This window comes from Dromiciops gliroides, chromosome 4, assembly GCF_019393635.1.
Source record: "Dromiciops gliroides isolate mDroGli1 chromosome 4, mDroGli1.pri, whole genome shotgun sequence".
NCBI lineage: Eukaryota > Metazoa > Chordata > Mammalia > Microbiotheria > Microbiotheriidae > Dromiciops > Dromiciops gliroides.
The window spans coordinates 242,023,488-242,050,630 of record NC_057864.1 but is presented as its reverse complement, the minus strand read 5'-3'; positions in this window follow the sequence as shown (position 1 = coordinate 242,050,630).

The following is a 27,143-nucleotide window of genomic DNA, read 5'->3' as shown; positions in this document are numbered from 1 at the left end:
ACACTCTATCCCCTGCTCCACCCAGCTGCCCTATTTCACACAATGAATATGAAACATCGCATGTATAATCAGAGTCTGCTGATGTGTTAATTTTTATTAAATAGCTCTTCCCCGTTTTCTCATAAAAATTCCTTGTTATAAGAATGACTCAATGAGGGAGGGCAGAAGAGATATATTTGGAAATCATAGCCATATTAAAAATAAAATCTATTTGGGGCAGCTAGGTGGCTCATTGGATAAAACACAGGCCCTGGATTCAGGAGGACCTGAGTTCAAATCCAGCTTCAGACACTTGACACTTACTAGCTATGTGACCCTGGGCAAGTCACTTAACCCTGATTGCCCCACCAAAAAAATTAAAATAAAATAAAATCTATCAATAAGAAAATTTTCAAGAAAAAAATACAATGGCACCTATATCCCAGGCTGCTATGAGGAACAAATCACAGATGTAAAGTGCTTCCCCAATCTTAGAGTGCTATGTAAATGCCAGCTATTCCTCAGGTTCTACTTCAGTTTAACAGCATTATCTCAATTCTATTTAATTCAAATAAACATTTATTGAGTCTCTCCTTGATTCAAGGCACTATGGTAGGAGTTGCTACCCACCCTAAAGCCACAAAACAACTGGCCTCAGGCCTTTTGCAGTTGCACTGCCCCTGAAGTTAGGAGAACCTGAGTTCAAATCTCACCTCTGACACTTACTAGCTGTGTGACCCTGGGCAAGTCACTTAATCCCAATTGTCTTAAACATTTGGAGCCATCTCCAGTTGCCCTGATGTATATCTTGTCACTGGAGCCAGATGGCTCTGGAGGAGAGAGTGAGGTTGGTGACCTTGCACAGTCTTTCTCACTGAAATCCAATTCAGTGTGAGTTGTGACATCACCTCCTTATATCATGGTCCTCTTTGAGAACGAAGGACAAACAACAACTTCTCAAGGCCTTTTCCTATTACTTGTGTCAGTTTTAGATGTCAGTCCCTCATGGGGATGGAGATGTGGTGTTCTTATTATTTGTAAATGTATCCTAAAGTAGTATTTTCCCATGGGTTTTTTTTCCCCATTCGGTGACATACTTTTTAAATTTCTAAATTTTTTTTGGCAGATAAACTTAGAGGAAGAGAAAATTCTCACGATGATGAGTCCAGGTACAGGATGAGGAAATGATCAACCACTCTACTGTAATTAACATAGTACCCGGCACATAGTAGGCACTAACTGATTGATTGACAGATGACCTGTTAAAACAGAAGAGAACCTTTGAAAATCATATTTCAGACCTATGGTTCTCAAACTTTTTGGTCTCAGGATTTCTTTACAATCTTAAAAATGACTGAGATCCCCCACTCCCAGCCATCCTTGCCAAAAGCTTGTCACATGTTAGGTGATTTTACTTAACTTTTCCCCCCTTCTATGGCATTTAGGTGGGTCAGTGGATAGAGTATAGGGCTTAAAGTCAGGAAAATCTGAGTTCAAATTTTCTCTCAGACACTTACTAGCTATGTGACCCTGAGTAAATTATTTAATTTCTGTTGGCCTCAGTTTCCTCAGATGTAAAAGGAGGATAGTACTAGCACCTTCTTCCCAGGATTGTTATGAGGATAAAATGAAATAAGATATGTAAATCATTTTGCAAATTATTATATTATATTATTTGCATATTATTATAGTATTCTATATCATTAATATTTTAAGTCAAAAGGAAAGGCTCCCTGTCCCTGAGTATGGAAGATAAGAAGAGGTATATTTGGAAATTATTGTGGTATAAACACAAAATAAAGAACTAGGCTTCAGAGAAGAGCATAAAGTCTACTTCCTTTGGACAAGGAGTACCAGAGGCAGTTAGGTAGCATGGTGGATAGAGTGCCAGGCCTGGAATCAGGAAAATCTGAGTTCAATTCCAGCCTCAGACATTTACTAACTGTGTGAGCCTGGGCAAGTCATTTCATCTTGTTTGCCTCAGTTTCCTCATCAGTAAAATGAGCTGGAGAACGGGGCAGCTAGGTGGCAAAATGGATAGAGCACCGGCCCTGGAATCAGGAGGACCTGAGTTCAAATCCGACCTCAGACACTTGCCACATACTAGCTGCATGACCCTGGGCAAGTCACTTAATCCGGATTGCCTCATCAAAAAAAAAAAAAAAAAAGAGCTGGAGAAGGAAATGGCAAATCACCCCAGTATCTCTGCCAAAAAAACCCAAAAGGGATCATGAAGAGTCAGATACGACTGAACAAAAGAGAAAATTATTTAGGAGAAAAAAAATCCAAAACACCAAAAGAAAAAGCTACACAGTAAATCCAACATTTTTGCTTCAAAATATTTATTTCCTCATTTAAAAAACAAAAAAATAGGACTCATTAAAACCATTTATTCGATGCCAAATAAAAACTAGCCTGCATAGATTTAACATGTAATCTACCAAACAAGAAAGATAAATGAGAAGCATTTCTAAATCATTTCTAACCTTTTTGTTAAAAATTTTTTTAAAAATATAACTGAAGCATTGGTTGTATATCTAACCTTCATCTATGCAGAATCTGAGTTGCTGTTATTACCTAGGAACTGAATGAGTTTATTTCTTTAAAAACACTTTCTTTTGGGGCAGTTAGGTGGTGCAGTAGATAGAGCACCGGCTCTGGATTCAGGAGTACCTGAGTTCAAATCCAGCTTCAGACACTTAACACTTACTAGCTGTGTGACCCTGGGCGAATCACTTAACCCCCACTGCTTCACCAAAAAAAAAGAAAAGAAAAATACTTTCTTTTAAAAACATTTCTTTAAAAATACTCAGCACTGATAACACCCTGTAGTTTTTATCATTTAAGACAACTTTAGAAAAGCAAATGTTTCTTTCCCATTTGGAAAAAAGAATATTTTCTCCAACTGTCAACATCTTGTATCAAAAAAACATTAACAATGAAGTCAGATGTGCCTTTATCTAAAGGTCGTTGCTACACTTAGAAGAACTATTATGATTCTCTGGAATTCCAAAAACATTTCCCCTCCCCAAAATTAGCACAAACTAATAACACTAGTTAGGATCATCTAGGTGACACAATAGACTATGGCACTGGGTCTGGAGTCAGGAAGACCTGAGCTCAAATCCAGCCAGCTGTGTGATCCTGAACAAGTCACTTAACCCTTGTCTGCCTCAGTTTCCTAAACTGTAAAATGGGAATATTAATAGCCACTACCTCCCAGAGTTGTTCCAAGGATCAAATGTAGAAGGCTTAGCTTAGTGCTTGGCACACGGTAGGTGCTATCAATACATTATTAATTAGCATGTTCGTAAGTCTTTATCAGCAAAAGAAATCAAATATAAAATATCTGCTCAACTCATTCTTATTGCCAGTAAGGCCTTGAGTCTTTATCTTATCCACAATCACATTATGATAATAATTTAAGCAAAGCAGCTGCTGACTCTATAGTGCCAGACCTGGATAGTGCCAGACCTGGAATCAGTAAGACCTGAGTTCAGAATCTACCTCTGACTTAGCTATAAAGTCACAGGCAAACCTTGGTTTGCCTCAGTTTCCTTATATCTAAAATAGGGTGGTAATAATAATATCAGTCTTCTAGAGTTGAGGATAAAATCTATAAAGTAAATCTTAGGGGGCAGCTAGGTAGTACAGTGGATAAAGTACCGGTCCTGGATTGAGGAGGACCCCGAGTTCAAATCCGGCCTCAGACACTTGACTCTTACTAGCTGTGTGACCCTGGGCAAGTCACTTAACCCTCATTGCCCTGCAAAAAAATAAATAAGTAAATAAAGTAAGTCTTAAAATGCTATATATGTTGTTATTATTATTAATAATTCTGAGCCACCCTGTCACAGTTGATAAGATGCTAATTTAGAGTCAAAAAGACCTGAGTTTGGATCCTACTTTAGACACCAGCTTCAAGACCCTGGGTAAATCACTTAATCTCTCAATCTCTGTTTCCTTACCAGTAAATTGGATATAATACCAATTCGAAAGTTGTGAGGATCATATTAATTAAGTCTTTTGTAAACCTTAAAAGGCTACATAAATCCCAAATGCCAGGTCATCTTTGTTTAGGGTTTTCTTGGGGGGGGGGAGCATGTTGGCCACTCTTAATTTTGCCCCTCCCGTTTATGAAAAGTATTAAAATCTTCCCAATCAACTTCAACCAGTTGTTTTCTGCAAGATCTCAATTTCATAACAAAGTCCACCATCTTTGGCCAGCTGCATGCACACTTGCTTTGAAGAACTAGACAGATATCCGGCCCCCCCCCCCTCCGCAATCTTTGAATATGGTACTAATTCTTTGCCTGTACTGAAATCCCCATAACTTAATGTGTATTTATTTATCTGAATGGAACAGCTAAGTGGATAGATCACTGGGCCTGGAATCAGGAAGACTCATCATCTTCCCGAGTTCGAATCTGGCCTCAGATACTTCCTAGCTGTGTAACCCTGGGCAAGCCACTTCATCCTGTTTACCTCAGTTTCTTCATCTATATAAATGAGCTGGAGTGGGAAATGGAAAACCACTCCAGTATCTTTGCCAAGAAAACCCCAAATGAGGGCACAAGGAGGCCTTTCCAGGTCTCTTAACCTGACACTACCCCCCCCCTTATTACCTCCCATACAGCTTGTTTGTACATAGTCGTTTGCTATTAAAATAAGAACCTCTTTAAAGGAAGGAATCATGATTTTTAACTTTCTTTGTATCCCCAGAATTTAGCATCCTGTAAACAGTGTAGTGCATAGTAAGAGCTTAATAAATGCTTCTTATTGACAGAATGACTGTGTGACCTTGGGCAAATCACTTCAATTCTCTGGGCCTCAGTTTCCTCACCTGTAAGATGAGAAGGGGGGATTAGAGCTGAGGCCCCTTCCAGTTCTAAATCTGTGACTTTATGAAATAATTAAATCCTTAAGAGTTTTTAAATATTCAAAAAGTGATTAAACCGAATGAAGTCTAAGGGCCTTTGGGGATGAAATTAAACTCTCTTTGATACTTTTATTCCAGAGACTTTGTTCAAGGCCTGAAAGGCTCCGAGGTTAGGGTTAGGGCTGACAGATGAAGAGGAAACGCAGATGCTTTGCCTATCTCTGTGGACAGCTTCTTCCCATTTTTTTCCTCTCCCTCTTTTTTTTTTTCTCTCTCCAAGTTTGAGCAGTTTTTAAAGCTGCCTCAATATTTTTTCCACCGGGCACCTCCTCCCCCTCTACAGCCTCAGCCGCCCACAACTAAACTTCACTAGGCCAGGGGGAGGGGGAGGGGAAGAAGGAGGAGGGGAGGGAAGAGAAAAGAGGGGGAGAGAGGGACGAGGGAGGAAGGCAAAAGAAAGGAGAAGGGGGAGAGAAAGGAGCAGGAGAAAGGGAGAAGGGGAAGAGGGAGGAGGAGAGGAAGAGAGGAAGGAAGGGGAGGAAGAGAGAAGGGGAAGGGGAGGAAGAGAGAAGGGGGAGGGGAGGAAGAGAGAAGGGGGAGGGGAAGAAGAAGAGGAAAGTAGGGGAAACCAAAGACCTGGAATCCTTCCATGCTCCAGGACCTCTCACAGTAAATCCCTGCACCCCTAAGGAATAAACCTTCCCCTCCATATTTACTTCCTTTGCAACCTCTTTAACGAGGCAAGAAATAAATTTTCTTTATTCTTTCTATAACCCCTGAAAACAACTTCCTCTAAATCACTGTCAATCTCTACCCCGATAGGAAATTTTCTCCTTGGGAGGTTTATGAAAATAGGAGAAAGGTTGCGAGTAACCTCACATTCCAGAGTAGCATTCTCCAGTCCGCTTTGCACTCCCTCGGTACATCCAAGGCCAAGTCCATTTGTTACTTAGTTTATGTGTCCCATCCCCCTTCTCAGTTTCAAGCCCCTGTTTAGAACCGAGGTTCACATCAGGACATGACCCTGCAGTGTGCTGGTCCCAGTCCCCTCTATGCCAAGCTTAATCAAAACAACACAGCGGAATAGGACCTCAGAGATAATAAATAACAATGACAACAACAATAATTTCTAGCACTCATATAAAGCTTTGCGAAGTGCTGGACATGTTATCTCATTTGTTCTTCACAATGATCCTAGGAGATAGGTGATACTATTTTATCCTCATCTTACAGAAGAGGAAACTGAGACTGAGATAGGTCACATGATTTGTCCAGGGTCATTCAGTAAGTGTCTGGGAGGGATTTGAATTCAGGTCTTCCTGACTCCCACTCTAATATTTCATCCACTGTGCCTCCTAGGATCTGTCTAATCCCCTGATTGTACAGGTGAGAAAATTAAGGCCTAGAAATGATTTTTCTCAAAAGTAATATGTTTGGGGGCAGCTAGGTGGTGCAGTGGATAAAGCACCAGCCCTGGATTCAGGAGGACCTGAGTTCATATCCGACCTCAGACACTTGACACTTACTAGCTGTGTGACCCTGGGCAAGTCACTTAACCCCCATAGCCCTGCCCCCTCGCCAAAGTAATATGTTTATATGATAGGTAACAGTCCAGCTGGGACAAGAGCCCACTTATCCTGGTGGCTTCTAATTCAATGTTTACTGGATGGATGGATGGATAGACAGACAGACAGATATAATAGATAATAGATAAATATAGTACTAGATGTTTTTATTGACCTCTAGGTCAATAATACCCCACCACTACGTCAATGCCTAGTTGTGTGTGTATACACACATAGACATAGATATACATAGCATATACATATATACACACACACACACATATATATATATATAATATACATAGTACCCTACCAACTCCCCAAGGTCAATGCTGGAAAACACATTTGGGTGTGAATGAATGGCTTCAAGTAGGTGGTGTTCCTGTGTACGTTTACCACACTGAATACATATGTAATACATACACATCATTATACGGTGCATATGTGTACTATATTTCCCACATGTGTGTATATATGGTATATATCATTGTGCTCATATATACCCCATATGCACACACATGCATATATATAGTACAAACATTTATTCAGTGTGATTAAACAGTTTCAGTAGCTATAAAACACAGGAAAAATAATAAAAGTTATTCAGAAAAAAAAAAAACATGAATAAACCTTTAGCAAGCTGTAGCAAGGTGTGGAGTTGTGAACTGGTCCAACCATTCTGGAAAACAATTTGGAGTTCATCCAAAGGGCTATAAAATCGTGCAAACCCTTGGACCCAACAATACCACTACTAGATCTGTATCCCAAAATGATCAAAGAAAAGGGAAAAGGACCTATTTATACAAAAATATTTACAGCAACCCTTTTTGTGGTGGTAAAAAATTGGCTCATCACTTGGGGATTGGCTGAACAAGTTGTGACATGATTATAATGGAATATTATTGTGCTATAAGAAATGATGAGCAAGATGGTTTCAGAAAAACCTGGGAAGTCCTATATGAATTGATGAAAACCAGGAGAACATTATACATGGCAACAGTAATATTGTAAGGATGATCAACTGTAAGTAAAAGTTGTGGCAAATGGGAGAGCCAATGATCCAAAACAATTCCAAAGGACCCTTGATGACAAAATACTATCTACCTCCAGAAAGAGAACTAATGAAATCTGAGTACAGATTGAAGCATGACCACTGATCTTTTTAAACTTTGAAATGTCACATTCTATAAAAAGACTTTATTTCTTCCTTGCTACTTTGCCTATATACTGGCATCAAGTGGAGTGGTAATACCTTGGTCATTGCCTTGTGTTCTGATCAGCCAAGCTTCCCATGCCTCCCCCCAACAAAATTATCAAAAATAGTGACAAAATAACTGATACCATATTGCTTCCCTTCTCAATAGGTGAAGGAAGGGCAGAAGGGAAAGAGAATTTGGAGCCCAAAATTAATGAATGTTAAAACAAATCGTTATTGTAATTAGAAAATATTTAATAAAATAAGAATATAATTTTTTTAAATAGTAACAAAAACAAAATAATAATAGCTGGTATTTATGGAGCACTTTAAGATATACAAAACATTTTATATACATTTCAGAAGTGTCAAACTCCCAGGTGCTGCCCAAAGCAGATTAAAATGTAACTGGGAAATTTTTAACAAAATAAATAAAAACCGAACACATCAATAATGTTCATTTGTGGTTTTCTAAGTCAGTATGTAGCCAGTAAGAATACCTTTCTATTTGAGTTTGACACCACTGCATTCATTCATTAGACTCTTGAAACCAGTTTAGAGGCTAGGAATTGTTATAGACTTCTGAAATAGGAGGAAACTGAGGCTGAGGTTGAGTGAATTGCTCATGCCCACCCAATGAGTGAATGTCAGAGGAGGGATTTAAATCTGGATTTCCAGGCTCCAAATCCAGTACTTATCACTTATCTCTCTATCACTGTATCTTTTATCACACTGTCTTTTAAATGCTATTCTCAGTGGGGTTTCTCAAAAGTGAGAGGATTCCGGTTCAATCCTCACACCTTGATGTGTTGCCCCCTTCTCTTGTTCTCCTTGGCCACAGCTGGTTCCCTTCCTCCTTTCTCATTACTTCTATAGTGGGTCTTGGTTTTGTCTTATTGTTGTTAAGTCATGTCCACTCTTTGTTGTTTTTTTGATTTTCTTTTTCATGTCCGACTCTTTGTGAACCCATTTGTTTTGTCTTGTTTTGTTTTAGCAAAGATACTGGAATGATTTGCCATTTCCTTCTCCAACTCATTTTACAGACGAGGAAACTGAGGCAAACAGAGTTAAATGACTTGCCCAGGGCCACACAGCTAATAAGTGTCTGAGGCTAGATTGAAGTCATGTCTTCCAGACTGCATGCTAAGAGTTTTGTGCATTTTGCCATTCCAGTGTCCTCACTGAAGGCACTTTTAGTTAATTACTATGTCTCCAAAACCTAATTCACTGGCCTGCTCAGTGAATGTACTCTGCGTCTTTTTTTTCAGGGGGCTCTAAACCCAGATCTATCTTTACCCCTGGCAGCTTAAAAAAAAAAATTAGTACTAACAAGGGGGAAAAAAGTCAGCTACTCCTCAAACAAGCTCCTACATAAACCTCCTGTCCAGGAAAGGGGGCTGCAAGTTAGAGGAAGCAGCTTTTGTATGTAGTCCCGAACTACAATCTTGTTAGGAAATTTGGTATCCAAAGGAGAAACCCATGATGGAAACTGAAACAATATTGTGGTACGGTTATGCTTCACAGCCAGAAAGAGGAAAATGGTGATTAGTTCAGAAAACAGATTACAAACACGATACAAATACTTGTTGTTTGTTCTTCCTTCTTGGAGAGATGTCATGACTTGCACTGAACTGGATTTAAGTGAGGGAGGGCTGTGCAAGGTCATCAACCTCACTCTCCTCCAAAGCCCTGTGGCAAGATACATATCAGTATGACTGGGGATGGCCCTGGATGTTTAAAGCAATTGGGGTTAAGTGACTTGCCCAGGGTCACACAGCTAGTACATGTCTGAGGTGAGATTGGAACTCAAGTGCTCCCAACTTCTCAAAGACCCTATCAAGGGGTCTGTGAGATCAAAACTATAAAAAGTTATTTGCCTATTAAATACTCCTCCCTTTTCCTATTACATATCTATGTGAGGCTGAATTTTTTTAATATACTTCAACCAAAATAACACATATGTTTCTGATATGGTAGGAAATGGGGTACGGGTTGTGTTAGGGATTGGGGTTCTTGGGAATTCCTTTTTAAAGAATTACACCCTCTTGCACACAAAACGTAGTTAGAATAAGGTGATAGTTTATTTAGGAGCAAGGGAAGGGAAGGGTGGGGGGAGGGAAACCATGAAAGAAATCCTTGGACTTTTCATGGGGAAATTTGGCATAAAGCACATGGCTCAGAGGTACCAAATCTCCTCGAACAGGAGACTGGAAGGTACTTTTATAGAGGACTGATGGGGGTGGACCATCTGCCCGTGAAAAGTTCCTTTAGTGAGAGAGGACCATCCCCCACTGGTGGTAGCTGGGAGAATTGGGTGAGGGGTGGCTAAGGATCCCTCTTCAGAACACAAAGGCAGAAGCCACACCCAAACTTATCTAACCAGGGTAAGGAAGACCAGAATGAAGGGTAGGAATCCCAAACTAGCTCAGTCCGATTTGGTTCAGTTTATCTCTCTAGGTGTTATCTGTCCTCTGGTTTAGTTTCTCAAGGAGAAGATTCCTTGGTGTGCCCCAGAGAACTTCTGGGGTGCTCTGCGCCCCATGACATTTCATATGAGAAATAACTATTTTCCAAAGCAAAAGAACTTTAGGGAGAAGAATGGCATTGTTTTACCTTTTTTGGGGCAAAATTCCTTATATTATCTGGCTTATTAGAAGACAGCAGGAGGGGCAGCTAGGTGGCACAGTGGATAGAGCACCGGCCCTGGAGTCAGGAGTACCTGAGTTCAAATCCGGCCTCAGACACTTAACACTTACTAGCTGTGTGACCCTGGGCAAGTCACTTAACCCCAATTGCCTCAGTTTAAAAAAAAAAAAAAGAAGACAGCAGGAGTCTCATATTTGCTTCTGTATTCAGTCCCTTGCAATATGTTATTTTGGTTGAAGTATATTAAAAAATTTAGCCTCACATAGATATGTAATAGGAAAGGAGAGGAGTGTTTTAATAGGCAAATATATGTATCAATATGTAGTAGGTTTGTTACTGTTATTTTTAGATGAATCAAAAATTGTTTTAATTTATCAAATATTTCTAATACAGTAAATATTGATAGCCATAACCCATATAAATAAAAGCTATTTGGGTTCATTAGTAATTTTTAAGCATATAAAGGGGCACTGAGACCCCAAAGTTTGAGAACTGATTATTTACAACATAAATACAGAATAATATGGGGGAGGGCAGCACCACAAATTTTGGGGAGGCCTGCGGAAGACCTCTTGTAGGAAGTGGCCCTTGAAGTAAGTCTTGAAGGAAACTAAGGGTTCCAAAAAGCAGTGATAGCTTATAGGGACCAACCACCCTTGGGCAGCCTGCGCAAAGAAAGGACCAAAGATGGAAGATGAAATGTAATGTAAAGAGTCTGAACAAGTGAGCTGGTTTGGCTGGAAGGTAGAGTGTGAGAGGGAGAGTAATGTGAGATCAGTCTGAAAGATAGGTTGGGGTCATATTTTAAAAAATGAGATATTTATAAAGTGCTTAGTACAGTGCCTGAAAAACATTAGGAGCTTAATAAATGCTTACTTCCTTCCCTCTTTCTCCTCCCCCCCCCCATAGTGTGAAAGGTTTTAAATACCAAACAGAGAGATTTACTTTTTATCCTAGGGATAACAGGGGAGCCACTGAAGTTTCCTAAGAGAAACATGGACAGACCCTGGGTGATAACATCAATTTATTGGCTTGGTGAAGGATGAGTTGGAACAGGGAGAAGCCAGATACAGGGAAACCAACTTTCAAAGTAAAAATTACTGTTAAAAGTCCATTTAATTTGATAAACATTTTCCAAGACATAGAATGTGCTCAGGACATCACTGTATTAAGTTGGAGGGAGACAACAAAGATTAGAAAGAGATCTTGTTCTTGCCTTCATGGGGCTCAGAAAACTATAACATGTAGCTTTATGAAACAACTCTTTATTGTTCTCCTGAGTGAAAATTAATCAATATAAGTGTGGAGAAAACTAAATGTTTGGGGAACAAAAAACAACCAAGAAAATTTCTATGCTATAAGAAATTACAAGCAGAGTGACTTCAGAAAGACCTGAAAAGACAAGTATGAACTGATGTACAGTAAAGTGAGCAGAACCGAGAGAACACTGTGCACAGAGACAGCAATATTGTTTGATGAAGAACTGTGAATGATTTAACTATTCTCAACAATACAATGATCCAAGGTTTTTTTTGTAAAAATGACATATGGTAATGTTTTACATAATTATACATGCATAATCCATACCTGCTTGCTGCTTCAGGTAGGAGGGACAGATTAAAAATTGGAACTCAAAACTATAAATAAAAATGTTTATTACTTAAAAAAAAAGAAAATTTCTAAACATTAGTAACCCCTGACCCTATAAGCATTTTCATTTCTATGACATCTTCAGATGGCTAATTTATATGCACATCGAGAGCTGAAAGCCACTGATATTCAAAAGGAGACCAAATTTTGACAGTCAAACAGAGAACTGAAAGATACAGAAAACTGGAGAGCCCCTCGTGTCTACTGTTGGTTGTCTCCTTTTAAAAAAGTATTTGATTGTTCTTGTCCAATCATGTCTGCCTCTTCATGACCCTGTTTGGGTTATTTTTTTTTTAACAAAGATGCTGGAATGCTCTGCTATTTTCCTTCTCCAGCTCATTTTACAGATGAGGAAACTGAGGCAAACCAGGGTCATGGAGCTAGTAAGTGTCTGAGGCCAGATCTGAACTCAGGAAGATGAGTCTTCCTGGCTCCAGGCCTCTATCCACTGCTGCTCTTAAGGTTTTAAGGTCTTATGGTTTAAGGCTGTCTCTATTCTTTTATGCTCTTTTTCTTAACTCCCATCACCAATTGTATACTGGGCAGAGTTTAATTATGAGTTTGTTGGTGTTTGATGTATCAAGAAAAAACTCATCAATAAATTAAAATAAAACCAAATCCAGCCTTGAAGAAAAATTCCTTTCAAAATGAGAATACTTCATTTAAGCACCTTTCCCCCATCCCTCCCTCCAACATACTGACAATGGTCCCAGTCTCCTACTTGCTCTCTGCAATCTGCTCCAATCAGAAAAAGATCTCAAGAAGGGATTAGAACTTAATCCAACAGGAATGGCCTTGCTTGCTTCTTTTAATGCCCTCTGTTGCTTGTTTAGCCCTTAACCTTAATTGTTTTAGGGAGACCACTGTTCACTTCTTTCATGTGGCAATTAAAAATGAAATAAATTTTCTCATTTTCATTCAACTAAAAAAAATATTAAGCACCTACTGTGTACAGAACTCTGTACTAGAGCCCTGGGTGATAGTCAAGTTTTATATGCCACCGTGGTTTTGGCCTTTAGGAAGCAGAGACTAACTGGGGGAGATGACCCATACAAATACAGCACTATCTCAGGGTTCACTCTCCCAACTCACATTGGGCTAGTCACTTACCCAGAGGCCTGTGACTACTCCATAAACACACTAAAGAAACTGAAGGAAGAAATTAAATTAACAAAAATATCATGAAATAAAGCAAAAAGGTGGGGGGGGGCAAGAAGTAACTGAGAAAGTATAAGCAATCTCAGGACAAGACAATGACGTGATTCAATTGTTTGGAAATATCCTTGGGAAATAAAACAAAACAGTAGATTCAAATGAGAATGGTTTCACTAAAGGACAAAATGACCCAAACAATAGAGAAGGCAGCAAATAGAACTCAGGAAATGAGGAAACTGAAAAGAAATCCATGAAAACAAAAGTACGAGATTTGGAAGACAGGAGAAAAAAAATTAAGAATTATTGACCTTCCAAAAAACCCCACAACCCTATAAAATATGAAATAGTCTTACCACTGTATTTCAGGAAACTACACACAACACACACACCCCAGAAACATTTTTTAAAAGAGGGGCTTATTGCAAATCAGCATTATTCACAAGATAGTAATGTATAAACCACTAAATTCAACTTATACAGAAACATCAAGAAACTTTAAGACAACAATAAAGTTTCAAAGAGATGCTTTTACAGGTAGCTAAGAAGAGATCACGTATCAAAACAGATCAATTCAAATTGCACAAAATAATTTTCTACAAAATCAAGAAATGGCAGGGGGGAGTGGGGAGGGGTGACAGGGGAAAGGAACCTGACTAGAACATACCAAAAGTTAAGATACATGATTTCGCTCCAAAATAGGCTCCCAGGTGAAGTTAAATTTTTCAAGACAAAAGATTACCACTGCAGAACACACAGACTTTAGAATTTGTGGGAAGTAGAGGAAAAACCATGCAAAAGAACTGAGATCATATTTGTAAAGCGCTTAGCCAAGTGCCGGGTACATAGACGGTGCTTAATAAATGCTTGTTTCCTCTTCCTCTTTTAATAGGCAAAATGGGGATAATGATTCCAGCCAGATGGAGCACAATAGGTTTATTGTGAAGGATTAGGTGAGACAATGGATACCGAAGCACTTTGGAAACTGCAAAGTCCTAATACACATCGTAAAGGATTCACACCATTCTTACTCAAATTAGCCCAATTCCGTAAACAAGCCACCATCCCCTCTCAGCCACAATCACCCGAGCCTCTGAGGGGAAGCTCAAGACCTGGGGTGGTGCATAATACCGTGGCCAGGGGGTTTCTTTCCCTGGGAGATAAAACCCAAAAAGGACAGATGAAGAAGAAGCAAGAAGCTCCAAGGAGAGCAGTTTCTGCTGGGACACAAGGCAGCCCCGCCTTCACTGAGTGTGAGTTTCACACCCTCCCATCCTGCTCAGAACATACTATCTTCCCTTTCCCCTACAGGCATTGGACCGGGGCGGTGGGGGGGGGGTGAAAGGTGGGGGAGGGGAAAAGCAGATCGTTTTCCACTGGTTTATAAGGAATTGAGAATTTATTTTCTTCTTGTCTATGTTTTGTTAGTGTGATTCAATTAAGGGTTTTATTATGTAATACCTATTGATTAGTCTGTCCTGGGAATAGCATCTGCAAAGTCTGAAGCCAAAATCATACTCTCACACACACACACCCAATAGCACCTGCAAAGTCTGAAGACAAAATCATACCCCCCCCAACACACACACACACACACACACACACACACACACACACACACAACACACCCCTTCTTCCAGCTAGGTGGTGCAGAGAGAATCCAGTCTCATTCACTTACTATCTGTATGACCCTGGACTAATCATCTAACTTCTCTCAGACTCAATTTCTTTACCTGTAAAATGGAAATAGCACCTCACCGGATTGTACAGTGGATCAAATGTGGTGATAAATGTAAAGTTCTTTGCAAAATTGTTATTAATGTTTCTTACTCCCCAGCAAGGAACCCAGCATAGGAACCCCCGGACTGGAATGCAACATCCCTGTTTACAAAGATCAACTCCTTAGTTTCCAACAGCCCTCTATGATCTGGCTCCATCCTACCTTTGAAGCTTTGGGTTTTCTAACTCTCTTCCAGCCAAACTGGTCTATGTATGAGCTGTTCCTTGATCTCCAGAATTCTCCTCCAAGAGGTTTAAGGCAAGCCATGCTCCATGCCTGAAATGAACTCCCTCCTTATCGTCACTTTTCAGGAGAGTTCTCACCCTCAAAGGTTCATCTCAGGTGCCATCTCTCCTGGAAGTTTTCCCTAATTCCGGATAAAGGGTTCTCTCCCTTCTAAAATTTATCTCTCTTTTGTCTTCCCCTCCCCCTACTTCATGTTATATTCATCTGTAAACACGTCTACCCCCGCCCACCCCACAGCCCCCTCACCCCAACAGCAGCAGAATGTAAACTTCTTAAAGGAAAGGACTGTCTTTTTCTTTTCCCCTTTCCTTTCCCTTCCTTTTCGGAATTCTCGGCAGCCAGCACGTCTTGTACATATTAGTAGCTATTTAATGAATATTTGATAAATTGAATTGAACTGGAAAGGCGGTGGGGGGGGGCAATTCAGAGGCATAAAGGAAAAGGAACACAAGGATTTAGGGCTCTTAACCCTTTTTTGCATTGGTGAGGAGGTGATACTTCTTCAGGACCTGGTGAGTCTGATACAAATGTCTATTTCAGTTCTTGCATTTCTATATTCAGATTTCTTAAAAATTGCTACAGTCTTCTGGGAGACTTATGCTTAAGTTCTCTCCACACAACTAGTCTTCAAGATACTTTGGTTTTTCCTCTACTTCAGTGTTTTTGTGTTCCAATCTCTTATCCCTTCTCAGATGTTCTGCCTAATTGGCACAGTAGGTAAGAGCACTCTGGTCGGGAGTCAGGACTTAAATTCTAGCTGTGTGACCTGGGTCAAATTGCTTACTCTCTCTTAGCCTCAACTGTAAAATGAAGACAATACCGTTTACCTCACAGGATTATTGTGAGGATTAAATGAAATAACATAGAGTATTTTGCAAAACTTAAAGCACTTTATAATCAGTAATCATTATGATGATTGCTTCTTGTTTTTGTTTTTCTTTGGGGGGGTTTTGGTGAGGTAATTGGGGTTAAGTGACTTGCCTAGGGTACACAGCTATTAAGCATTAATTGTCTGAGTCCAGATTTGAACTCGGGTCCTCCTGAATCCAGAGCCGGTGCTCTATCCACTGCGCCACCTAGCTGCACCAATGATTGCTTCTTTAGAGAGATTCTCAGTAGATAGAGCACCAGCCCTGGATTCAGGAGAACCTGAGTTCAAATATGGCCTCAGACACTTGACACTAGCTGTGTGACCCTGGGCAAGTCACTTAACCCTCATTGCCCCACCAAAAAAAAGAGAGAGAGAGATTATCTACCATGAATCCAATTTTTCCTACTCTTCTGTTTGTGTTTTTAAATTGTGTTGAGTTCTGATATTTATCCTAAACTAATTTCTCATTTCTTCTTTCAAGAATTTCGTTTCAGGGGCAGCTAGGTGGCGCAGTGGATAGAGCACCGGCCCTGGAGTCAGGAGTACCTGAGTTCAAATCCGGTCTCAGACACTTAACATTTAGTAGCTGTGTGACCCTGGGCAAGTCACTTAACCCCAATTGCCTCACTAAAGAAAAAAAAAATTTCATTTCTTTTTTGAACATTTCAGGAGTTTCTTGCCATTGGTGTGTCATCTCTATAAAGTCCATGTGATTTCCTCATTCATCAGGTGAAGCTGGCTCTCTTTCCTTCACATTATAAAAGTTTTTCAAAGGACTTTCGCTTCTCTTTGAGGTTTTGCTCAAACCTCTTTTTGTTTTTATGACCTAGTCCATTGTTTTATCTGCATATAGGCTGAGGTTTTTTTTTTTTTTTAGTGAGGCAATTGGGGTTAAGTGACTTACCCAGGATCACACAGCTATAAGTGTTAAGTGTCTGAGGCCAGATTTGAACTCAGGTACTCCTGACTCCAGGGCCGGTGCTCTATCCACTGAGCCACCTAGCTGCCCCATATAGGGTGAGTTTTTATTCAGGTTTTCTCTTCTTTTTTTTTGCCTTTCAGTTTTGCCCATGTAATTCCCTATTATCCACCTTTGCTAATTCTCTGTTCCACCACAAATAGAAACAGGATCACTAAACAGCACTTAAGGAACCTACATGGACTTAGAAAACCACATGTTAACATGATCTGTATTCCATTGTAATATATAGATTTTGTGAAATATTTCCCTGTTAATTTTTTTTTAATTTTTAAAATTTTTAAAGTTTTTTTTTTTTATGTTTTCTGGGCAATGAGGGTTAAGTGACTTGCCCAGGGTCACACAGCTAGTACGTGTCAAGTCTCTGAGACTGGATTTGAACTCAGGTCCTCCTGAATCCAGGGCCAGTGCTTTATCCACTGTGCCACCTGGCTGCCCCTCCCCATTTATATATATATATATATATTAGTGAGGCAGTTGGGGTTAAGTGACTTGCCCAGGGTCACACAGCTAGTAAGTGTTAAGTGTCTGAGGTCGGATTTGAACTCAGGTACTCCTGACTCCAGGCCCGGTACTCTATCCAGTTCACCACCTAGCTGCCCCCTCCCCATTACATTTTTTCTTTTTGTGAGGCAATTGGGGTTAAGTGACTTGCCCAGGGTCACACAGCTAGTGTTAAGTGTCTGAGGCTGAATTTGAACTCAGGTCCTCCCTACTACAGGGCCAGTGCTCTATCTACTGTGCCACCTAGCTGCCCCTCCCCATTACATTTTAAGCAGGTTCCTCCTGCACTGGGGAGTGTTACCCGCTGAGGTGCCTGCAGGCTGGGAGATGGAGACCTCTGCTCAATATTCTCAGGCTTTTCTTCATTTCCCAGCTGCAAAGACCCCGGAGACCAAACTATCAAGTGGCCAATCTCAGTCTCAGCCTCCACCTGTTTAGGGGGTATCAGGATGAAGCAGGTCTGGGCTTCGGATGGGTTTCCAGTCCCTTTTCCATTAGGCCTGATCTTCGGTGATTCTGAATTCCACAGCTATCTTCCACCCTTCCCAAGGAGTCAAAGCTTCCCCTGCTCTTCCTCTACCCCACCAGTCTTTGACCCTTTCTTTTCTTCATGTGACTTAGAAGAATCAGTGCCCAGTGACTCTTGTGGAATCTGGGGGAGTAAGCCAGAGTCACTTCTATAGGAGATCCATATGATCAGGTCCTGAGTCACAAACTTGCAGGCTGGCTTGTGGGTGCCCAGAAGTCACTTTGGGGCAGAGACACTGAACGGTGGCAAGTTGTTCGGAGCACCCCAGCATATCTTGTATTAATTCAAAAATATTTTATATTATATGTAGGTTATATCTTCATATCTTTTGGAAAGAACTGTAATCTATCTAAATCTAGCACATAACTCTTTTTGGGAGTGGGTAGGAGGGTTGGATCAGTTTGTAGAAAGCAATTAGTTGGACATCTTCTAGGTTGTTGTTGGAGATTTTTTGGGGGGGGTTCATTGTGACCAATGCTTCATGACTTGATTTGGGATTTTCTTGGCAAAGATACTGGAGTAGCTTGCCATTTCCTTCTCTAGCTCATTTTACAGATGAGGAAACTGAGGCAAAGAGGGTTAAATGACTTGCCCAGGGTCACACAGCTAAGTGTCGGAGGCTGGATTGGAATTTGAGTTCTCCTGACTACAGAACCCTCTGGCATACTAGCCATTGTGTCATTAGCTTCCATGATAAGGACTGCCTCCTCATGATAACAAGAATGAATGAAATCTGGGTCCATGCAGGCACCAAGGTACTGTCAGAGACACTCTTGTTTTTGTCTCGTAGTCCTGCCTGGTTGTCAACCTGGGGTCTCCTGGGAAATTTCTTTCTTCCCCTAGTCCTGACATTTTTCATTTCTATGTCTGGGTCATCAGTCAATATCCAATCAGTTACAAGTATTCATTCAGCCCCTGTTAAGTGCCCTGTTCCAAATCCAGTGAGGAGGAGGGGAATACTGAGGAAAGCCTGAATCATAGACTCCTAAGAGCTGGAAGGGATATATGTAGTGTGGCTCTCTCATTTACAGATTAGGAAGAAGACAGAGAGGTAAAGAGATTTGCCCAAAGATACACAGATAGTTATCAGCAGAGCCTAGACTAAAGCCAAAGTCTCCTAATTCCTAGCCGCTGTTGTAGGATCTCAGCATCATAGAATGGGAAGCTACTTTAGAGGCTGTCTAGCCTGACCATGCCATTTTAGATGACAACAAAAAGCTGACAACAAAAAAAGGTTAAATGGTACAGGGTCACACAGCTGTGAGAGGGGTCTGAGGTGAGTTTTAAACTTAGGTCTTCCTGATTTTATAAAATCAATAACAATAGTATTAAGGTTGCAAAACATTTTAGAAATAATCTCATTTGATCCTTACAAGACTGAGAGGTAAGCACTGACGCTATCCCCATTTTATATTCAAGGGAACTGAGGCAGACAGGTTAAAGTGACTTCCCAGGAACATACAACTTAGGATATATCTGAGGTCTGATTTCATAATAATAGCAACTAGCATTTATATAGAACCTGCTGTATGCCAGGCAGTGTGCTAAGTGGTTTACAGATGTTATCTCTCAACAACCCCAACAGTTGAGGAAACTGAGGCAGGCAAGTTAAGTGATTTGCCCAGGATTATACAGCCTTCAAGTGTCTGAGGCTAGTTTTAAACTTGGGTCTTCCTGGTGCCAGGCTCAGCCACTGTGTCAAGACTTCCTGATTCTTGTGCCTGGTTTTGAGGTCCAGCTATGTCCTTTCCTCCATTCCCTCCCCTACTCCAGTTGACATACTATGTCCTCTCCAAGCCTCTCACGATTTATCTCTAGACTTAGAATCAGGAGACTTGGGTTCGAGTTCTGACTGCATCATTTACTAGCTTTGTGACCCTGGAAAAACTATGGGATTGTAAAGTTTAGCCCTAAAAGAGACCTCGAAGTTTATTTAGTGTAAAGTCTTCCTCTTATGGACGAGGAGACTGAGGTCTGGGGGGCCTTAGTGCCTTGTTTCAGGCCACACTAGAAACAAGAAACAGCACCCAGATTTGAAAGCAGATCTTCCCATTCTAAATTCAATATTCTTTCCAAGACAAAATCACTGTACTTTTCTAAGCCTCAGTTTTCTTATCTGCAAAATGAGTGTGAGAGCATTACCTATTTCACCTACTTTTTTTTTTTTTGAGGAAAGCACTCTATAAACTCTATAAGTCCTACTGAAATGTAAGGGTTGATGACAATCTCAACAATTCTCATGTGTGGTTCTGCTGAGGGCCAAGCTATTTAGGAAGTCTTGGAAGGTGCTGCATCAAAGCCCAGAGTTTGGGTCACCACTAGTCCAGCTTGAATCAAGCATTGGGAAAATACTTTTCTAGATGTCCCGTCTTGTTCTGTTTCCTCTGCAAATGTCCTGCCTGGTGTTTCTAGCCAGACTGTGAACTTTTCAAGAGCAGGAACTATATATAGATATAGATATAGATTTTTTTTTTTTGGTGAGGCAATTGGGGTTAAGTGACTTGCTCAGGGTCACACAGCTAGTAAGTGTCAAGTGTCTGAGGCTGGATTTGAACTCAGGTCCTCCTGAATCCAGGGCCAGTGCTTTATCCACTGTACCACCTAACTGCCCCTCAGGAACTATATTTTTAACTCCTCTGTATTTTTCTGTCCTCCTCCTGTGTCCCTTCAGCTGACTCAGTAGATAGATGTTCAATAAATATTTCTTGGTTAACTGAATGATTGCACATAAGTCAGTTTGTGGATTTTCGGTCACGGCTGTAACTACCACTCAGACTATATATGATGTGGCTAGCTCAAGGCTTCCCTGTCCTTCATTGCCCTGGAGACCCTGATACATTCTCACTACCAGCCTCTCCTGCTTCTAGCCCCACCACTGCCCTAGAACTCTGATCACACTCATCACTATTCCTGACTTCAGTGCATTTATCTTTCCCCATTCTGGTACTCCGGTGAGGGGCCTGTACCTTCTCCAATTATATTTCCTGCTGGTCTCCGTGCTGCTAGTAAATCCAATCAGGGACAGATCTGCCTTTTGTGGGATTTACCTGATCCATCTTTTTTCTTTTCCATTATCTGTTCTCATGTTGGGCTTCCAGTGACCACTCTTCCCACCCCTCCCCCCAATGAAGATTAAGTGACTTGCCCAGGGTCACACAGCTAGTAATAGTGACCACTCTTTTTGTTTCTTTTTCTTTTTCTTTTTTTTTGCAGGCAATGGGGGTTAAGTGACTTGCCCAGGGTCACACAGCTAGTGTCAAGCATCTGAGGCCGGATTTGAACTCAGGTATTCCTGAATCCAGGGCTGGTGCTTTAACCACTGTGCCATCTAGCTGCCCCCAATAGTGACCACTCTTAATAGGTCTTACCATGCCTTCCAGCTCAAGCTCTGGCTCCTGAACACAAACCTGGGCATCTTTCTGTGTAGATTGTCTCTTGTGCTCTGTTGGGAAAGGGGAAAGTGAAGCAGGTGTGGTGAGGCAGGAAGGGAAGAACTCAGAGACCTTTAGAAGGTCAGATCTCAATGGAGACTTAAAGACTTTCTTATTCCCTATCTCTTCTCCTCACCCACCATACCAAGTTTGAGATTAGAGAACCAAGGCCCAGAGAAGGTGACTTGGCCAAGGTCATACAGCAAGTTGGTGGAAGATTTGAGGCTAGTATCCATTTATCCTGAGTCCTCTCTGTTACACTCAATGCTGCTCTTAACCATAAGATAGCAGGGATCCCTCATGAATAAGGGCAAAGGACAAGGTTTTATGTCAAAAGCAATCAACACAGCCCTCATCATAATAATAGATGGTAAGTTTAGCTTTCAAAGGTACAGTCCTGAGTTCATTCTGAGAAGTCTCCCTATCTACATTGAGAGATAAATGGACAGAGAGGGGTAGAATCATCAGGACCCAGCATGTTTATTTACGGAAGGGTCCTAGTTGCTATTTCTGTGTAAGAGGGAGGTGATAGAGGCCCTATACTGACTATCAGGAATGGCCCTGGGATGGGGGCAGCTAGGTGGCACAAGTGGATAAAGTACCCGCCCTGGATTCAGGAGGACCTGAGTTCAAATCTCAGCCTCAGACACTTGACACTTACTAGCTGTGTGACCCTGGGCAAGTCACTTAATCCTCATTGCCCTGCAAAAGAAAAGAAAAAAAAAGAAAAAGAAAAAGGAATGGCCCTGGGGAGTGATGACCCTAGCTCCACACCACCCTTGGGAAGAGGCCCTCATCCAACAGAGAGAGTCCTAACCAGTAAACTCTGTAACCTATGTTATTCTAAGAGCCATGTGGAGAAAAATCTATTACTAGCTTTACTGCAGATGCTAACTTGTGTCTCACTTTCATGTCAATACTTGGGGAATCTCTCATTCAACAGACAATTCTTCAGTTTGAATTCCATGCTGGATATTCTCCATGACACTGAGGACATCTTTGGTGAGCTTGAGACACTTATTTATGGTCTAACGAATGACAATGATCACTCATTGAACTAAATTATCTTTGAAGTTGCACCTGTCACAAAATCATGTATATTTTAACAACTGCACGAGAAGATAACCTGTTGAGGCTATATTTTGTTCCACCAAGTCAAATGGTCTTGGAAATCAGCAAACAATAAACTCAGCAGGATTTCCCCCCCTTCTCTTTAGTCATTTGTGTGACAGTGAAGATGCGGTCTGCTCTAGCAAATTGTTGACAAAAAGTTTGCCTGTTCCATTCTTGCATTTTTGTCAAAGGACACAATCAATGTATGCATATACTATTTTTATAAAGATGGGGCAGCTAGGTGGCGCAGTGGATAAAGCACCGGCCCTGGATTCAGGAGTTCCTGAGTTCAAATCCGGCCTCAGACACTTGACACTTACTAGCTGTGTGACCCTGGGCAAGTCACAACCCCCATTGCCCCGCAATAAATAAATACATAAATAAAAATTAAAAAAAAGATTATATAAAGATGGGGCAGCTAGGTGGTGCAGTGGATGGAGCACCTGCCCTGGAGTCAGGAGGACCTGAGTTCAAATCCAGCATCAGACACTTAACACTTACTAGCTGTGTGACCCTGGGCAAGTCACTTAACCCCAATTGCCTCACCCCCAAAAAAAGATTATATAAAGATGAGAAAGTTAGCACATGGGTCAATCATTCCTCGCTGGTATAGTTGGTTAGCCTAAGCTGCTCCTCCCAACCTAATCTGAAGTTCTGGGCAATTTGCTCACATAGGGAGGGAGAGAGGGACTAAAAAATCTCTCTCTTCCAAGAATTCAGTTAGACTGAAAGAGTACCTTTTTCCACCAAATATTCATAGCAGCCCATTTTTGGTAACAAAAAAAGCTGGTGAGGCCCATTAATTGGGTAATCGCCAAAGAAATTGTGTGTGTGTGTGGTTTTTTTTTAGCGAGGCAATTGGGGTTAAGTGACTTGCCCAGGGTCACACAGCTAGTAAGTGTTAAGTGTCTGAGGCTAGATTTGAACTCAGGTACTCCTGACTCCAGGGCTGGTGCTCTATCCACTGCGCCACCTAGCTGCCCCAAAGCTAAAGAAATTGCGGTCCATAAATGTGATGGAATGTTATTGCACCATAAGAAAGGCTGAATATGAAGAATTCAGAGAAGCATAGGAAGATTTATATGAACTGATGGTAGATGAAGTAAGCAAGATCAAGAAAACAGCGTACAAAAGCACTACATCAATGTAAATAAAAAGAACAACAAACTGAATCTGTGTTTTGTGTAATTATGATGACCGAGTTTGGCCCTACGGGGTTGAGAAAACGCACCTCCTTTTTTTGCAGAGCTAGGGACTATGGGTGTGGAATATTAAATATACTGGAAGACACAGTTGATGTGTGGATTGGTTTTGCGGAATTGCTTACCCCACCCCAGCTTTCTTTTTAAAATCTTGGTTACATGGTATGGGTCTCTGGGTCTCTGGGAAAGAGAAGGTAGTTAAAGTAATTAAGAGATTATGGTAATATAAAAAGAAGATGCTAATTAAAATAAGATTTTTAAAAAAACAAATACATAGGTCTCCTTCCTTCCCCTAGATGTTTCAGAAAGGAGTCCTGGGGAAATTTGAGCAACCCTATCTATCAACCCCAAGTGCAGCTGGGTGGTTCAGTAGATAGAGCACTGGGCTTGAAATCAGGAAGACACATCTTCATGAGTTCAAATCAGGCCTCAAACACTTATTAGCTGTGTGACCCTGGGCAAGTCACTTAACCCTCTTTGCCTCAGTTTCTCATCTGTAAAATGAACTGGAGAAGGAAATGGCAAACCATTCCAGTATCTTTGCTAAGAAAACCCAAATACGGGCACAGAGTGAGATGCTATTAAAACGACTGAACAACAGCAACACCTAGCTACCCCAGACAGACAGAGAGAGACAGATTAGAAGGAACCTCAAAGTCTGTGGATGTTGCAGGAATGATCATGAGGCTAATGCCTGGCTGCTGAGACAGAGATGACCTCAGACTGGTAAGTGTTATGTGGAATTAACTTGGGATTGAGGAGAGAAGGCAGTTTATGAGATGCACAGAGAGGTCTATTTCTGATCCCTGAGAGATCTCTAATATGTAAGGTCAGGGGCTATTGTAGGGATCAATACAAGAGAAACCTTAGGAAAATGAAGCATTTATGATGTAGGCTGCAAGGCATTCAAAAGAAGGGCAGAGGGTTCCCCTGGTAAAGGGAACAGTTTCCCTGCATCTGAGAGCTAAGGAGGACTGCAATAGCTAAGCAAAGTATAAAAAAGGTCCAAGACCGAAGTGTGCAAAAGAAGAAGGATAGCTACAGGGACATGAGTTGCTACGGGGACAGGCTGCAGGGGAACAGAGGTGACCAGGAAACTTGTGGAACAGAATTAGGGCATGCAAAGTCCCTAGCTAAATCTGGGACTAGAGGATGGACCTAGAGTAACTTGTCAGAAAACAGTGACCCTGGGACCACTAAGAAAAACTGGCAGATTAGAAAGAAATAACTGTAGAGGATGCTTGGAAGGGAGGACTTAAGACTGTCAAAGACCTGAGGAACATTGTACTCTTCTCGAGACTTACCTCAACTGGTGCAGTCTATGACCAGAGTACACAAGTCGTTTAGTTGCCCACTTACTTAATCACTTGTGTGTGTTGAACTACAAAAGTTAAGATGGCGGCGGGGGTGGGGGGGGCAGCTGGGTGGCACAGTGGATAAAGTACCAGCCCTGGGATTCAGGAGGACCTGAGTTCAAATCCGGCCTCAGACACTTGACACTTACTAGCTGTGTGACCCTGGGCAAGTCACTTAACCCCCATTGCCCTGCAAAAAAAATAAAAAAATAAAAAAAATAAAAAAAAAGTTAAGATGGGGGAAAGGAGGAGACAATGGGAAAAGACTAGGAGCCAGGATCAGGATTTCTGATGAGGGAAATCACTCCATTTTGAATAATAACATAACTTGTGCTTATCTAAGTCAGTGTCCATGGCAAGCCCCTTTTTCTGTTCTGTCAGGTTGTTTGTTCAATTGTGTCTGACTCTTTGTGACCCTCTTTGGGGTTTTCTTGGAGATGGGACACTTTGTTCTGTGGCTAGGTTGGGTTTTTTGGGGTTTTTGTTTGTGTTTGTTTTTGTTTTGTTTTGAAGGGCAATGGGGGTTAAGTGACTTGCCCAGGGTCACACAGCTACTAAGTGTCAAGTGTCTGAGGCGGGATTTGAACTCAGGCCCTCCTGAATCCAGGGCTGGTGCTTTTATCTACTGTATCCCTTTGGGGTTTTCTTGGCAAAAAATACTGGTGTGGTTTGCCATTTCCTTCTCCAGTTCATTTCACAGATGAGGAAACCGAGGCAAACAGGGTGAAGTGACTCGCCCAGGGTCACACTTTTTTTTTTTTTTTAACATTTCATCTCCAGCCTTTCTTTCTTTTTTTGGGGGGGGGGGTGAGGCAGTTGGGGTTAAGTGACTTGCCCAGGGTCACACAGCTAGTAAGTGTCAAATGTCTGGGGCCAGATTTGAACTCAGGTCCTCCTGAATCCAGGGCCAGTTGTCTATATACTGCATCACCTAGCTGCCCCTGGTCACACTTCTAGTAAGTATCTGAGACCAGATTTGAACTAAGGAAGATGAGTCTTCCTGACTGCAAGCCCACTTGGCATGCTGTCCATTGTGCTACCTAGCTGCCCACAAGCCAGTAGTATCAAGCTCAAATAGAAAGGGATCCCTGCTAGCTGCATATTGACTTAGAAAACTACAAATTGACTTTGTAATGTATTACATTTTTATTTATTTTATTAAATATTTCCCAATGGCATTTTGTTTTGTTTTGTTTTTAGTGAGGCAATTGGGGTTAAGTGACTTGCCCAGGGTCACACAGCTAGTAAGTGTTATGTGTCTGAGACCGGATTTGAACTCAGGTACTCCTGACTCCAGGGCCGGTGCTCTATCCACTGCGCCACCAGCTGCCCCCAGTGGCATTTTAATCTGGTTTACGCTGCATTCTGGATTTTTGTAAGCTGCTTGCAGCCTGGATGGTGGATTTGATACCTCCACTCTAAACCAGGACTTCTTAAACTTTTTCCACTCTCCACCCCTTTTTGCTCAAGAAATTTTTACTTGACCCCAGGTATATAGGTATATAAAACATGTATACATAACCTTTTACTGTTGCCAAATTTTTCTTGACCCCCATTTCCAGTTATATGACCCCATATGGGCTTGCAACCCACAGTTCAAGAAGCTAGGCTTCTAAACCACCTAGGTCTTTTCCAGATAAACTATCTAGCTAGACTGCTCTCTCATCTTGTATCTTTGAGGTTGATTTTTGTAAAATCCAAGAGTAAAATTTCACGTGTCCTATGTAAATTTAATTTCGAGAGGCTCAATCTGAGAATCAGGAAGATCTAGTCTTGCCTACGACACATATAAGCTGTGTTACCTGGTCAAATCACCTAACCTCTCAGTGCCCCAGGCAACTCTCTGAGGCTTTAGATTACAGATCATTTGCTAATCTTCCAATGGTTGTGAGGAATTTCCAGGAATGGGAGGCCCCCAAAATAATAATATCAAAATTGTAGGCCAAAACCAAAAAAATTCATCATGGATCCTAACTCAGTCATCTAGAGTGTTAGCTGTCTCTCTCAGTTCTGTGTCGTCTGCAAATATGAAGAACATGACCTCTGTGCCTCTATTCAAGACATTAA